General features: G+C 39.1%; 1 non-coding gene across 1 annotated transcript; it reads right to left on the minus strand.

Moving 5' to 3' along the window:
• Positions 1 to 1,257: 1,257 nt before the first annotated feature.
• On the minus strand, positions 1,258 to 1,364 carry LOC141624638 (small nucleolar RNA R71). Its single transcript, XR_012534443.1, has one exon. It is a non-coding gene; the product is annotated as a small nucleolar RNA R71 (small nucleolar RNA).
• Positions 1,365 to 2,794: the final 1,430 nt, after the last annotated feature.

The following is a 2,794-nucleotide window of genomic DNA, read 5'->3' on the forward strand; positions in this document are numbered from 1 at the left end:
TTACCCATCACTTACCTTTTCAATGAGACTTGTAGACATAAACCAGCTCGAGTCTCATTAGACCATGTATATAGTTGAGTAGGGAGGATTAAGTTGTCTTGTAGGTGTTGTACAATCTAATCGATTCGGCTCCGGGACCCAAACCTTCCTAGGATTGTAAGATATAAACCAACTCGATCCTATCACAACAATAATTGCTTGCTTATAATTTGAGAATATGTTTGTATGATCAATTCCCATGAATCCCCTATGAACCCATGACACCCTAGTGCTTTTAATCAATTGTTTACATCTCATTTTAATCATCTTGCTTGTTTATTTATATTGTTATTTAGTTTAGTGATCTTCTTATCTCAACCCAAATTGTGACACCCTTAGACACCACTACTTGCAATCAAAAATCCTACATCAATACCCGTCCCTTGGGATCCGACCTTTACTTAAATCTTTACTAATATTAGAGTAGTTTGTGAAGTTATAAATATTGTTTTGGTCAAGGTGCTCCTAACGACAAGTAACCGAAAACGATAATCCGACCAAAAATGGCGCCGTTGCCGTGGACGGTGTTAACTTGATTTTATTTTCTTTGATTGTTCTTAGTTGTGTCTTTCTTTGCCTTGGGGAAGTAAAACTCCTCAAGGTTTGTTCTAATTATTTTCGAGTTGTTTGATATTTTGCATGTCTAGATGATCACAAGGAAACTTGTTACCCATTTATCACGACATTGAAAGAACATTGACAACCAATAGAAGACTTGCTAGAAATACTTTGAGATGTATTGGTGAGATTGTGGATATTCAACCAAACAATATTGAGTTCATCAACCCTTTTGCAAGAGAAGGAGAGGAGAACCTAACACAAAACCCACCACAAAATCAACCCACAATGCCTAAATTTTCATCACATTCCGTACCAACTGAGAAGAACCTACCAAATGGTACTCCCACACCACAATATTTGACCGGAAATTTCATTGTTAAATCCGCATTTATCCAATTAGTCGAAAGAAGCCAATTTGGGGGGATGCCTAGTGAAGACCCTCATTCTCATATGGAGACTTTTTGTGACTAGTGTGATGCGATTTCACAAACTGGAGTGACTCAAGACCAAATTCGATGGGTCTTATTTCCTTTTTCTTTGATTGATACCGCGAAACAATGGCTAAAGAGCCTTGATAAGGCTACTCTTGGTATTGACTCTTGGAAGAAATTAGCTCTTGCTTTCTACAAAAAGTTCTACCCCCCGGAAAAGACTAACATGCTAAGAGCCCAAATCACGGGATTTAAACAAAGGGACGAAGAATCTTTGTATGAAACTTGGGAGCGATTCAAGGGAACTTGTCGCTCATGTCCTCATCATGGACTTGGCGAGTGGTTCTTGGTACAACAATTTTGGAATGGTCTTTATGAAGACTCCCGAAACATTCTCAACATGGGATCAAATGGTATGTTCACCGAAGTTGACGATAATCAAACATGGAACAAGATTGAGGAAATGGCGGTCCATAACTCACAATATAGCAGACCTCGGAAGGCTACTAGAGGAGGAAAGCATGAAGTGTACTCTATTACTCAATTAGGTGCTCAACTTAGTGCTCATATTGATACTATCAACTTGAAGTTTGAGAAGGCTATGGCTAAACTTGAAGAAGCCTCCAAATCACCTAAGCAACATGTTAATGCCATGGTGGCATCTTTATCAATTCCAAGTGGAATATGTGAGAATTGTGGAACTTTGGGACATGACCAAAGTGAATGTAGGGGAACAAGTGAGCAAGTGAATGCTTTTCAAGTATACAAGAGTGGTACCCCTTATTCCAACTATTACAATGAAAACACCAAATTCCATCCAAATCTCTCATACAAAAGCCAAAATGTTCAAAACCCTCAAACATACCTCCAATGAGAAACCAAAATCAAAGACCCTTTTACAACCAAAACCAAGGTTACCAAAATCAAACTCCATACACTCAATCAAATGACCAAGATTTTGATGTTCAAAAAGCGGTCCTCCAAATGCAAAAAAACCAACAAGAGTTTTTCACTCAAATGCAAAAGGATATCCAACCAAAAGACATCACCATTAACAACATACTAGCTCACACAAAGATGTTGGAGACCCAAATGTCTCAATTAGAATCTTCAAGTTCACAAAGACAAAGGGGGCAATTACCACCTCAAGGTAATCCCCCAAGACAAGAATCGGTGAGTGCCGTCCATTTGAGGAGTGGTACAAGGTATGAAGGGACGAAGAAGCCCGTTGATGAAGATGTTGTGAATACTAGTGACAAGGAAAGAGTTGTTAAAAGCTCTAATGAAGAAGAACCCACCATTCAAGAAGTTTCAAAGAAGGATGAAGAGAAGGCAAAAGAAAATGAGCCTATTGTGATTAGACTTCCATTCCTGAGTCGTCAAGCAAAGCCTAAGTTTGATGACCAACTTGGAAAATTCATGGAGATTGTGAAGAATTTAGAATCTCGATTCCATTCACGGAATTGATCAATCATGTTCCGGCCTATGCAAAGTATATGAAATATATCTTACAAAGAAGAAACCCATCCGGAAGCTTGAGACTATTGCTTTCACTAAAGTGAGTAGTGCTATTCTTCAAGGAAGTTCACCTCCAAAGCTAAAGGACCCGGGAAGTTTCTCCATTCCATGCACTATTGGTGACACTACTGATGGGTGATGTCGTCGGGTCTCCCAATCAAACACATTTATAATACTCAACAAACAACTTGTTAGCGGTAAGTCGAGGTCGATCCATGGGACGGTGTGCTTTGGGTTCTAAGTCC

The sequence above is a fragment of the Silene latifolia genome, chromosome X, assembly GCF_048544455.1.
Source record: "Silene latifolia isolate original U9 population chromosome X, ASM4854445v1, whole genome shotgun sequence".
In the NCBI taxonomy this organism is placed as follows: Eukaryota; Viridiplantae; Streptophyta; class Magnoliopsida; order Caryophyllales; family Caryophyllaceae; genus Silene; species Silene latifolia.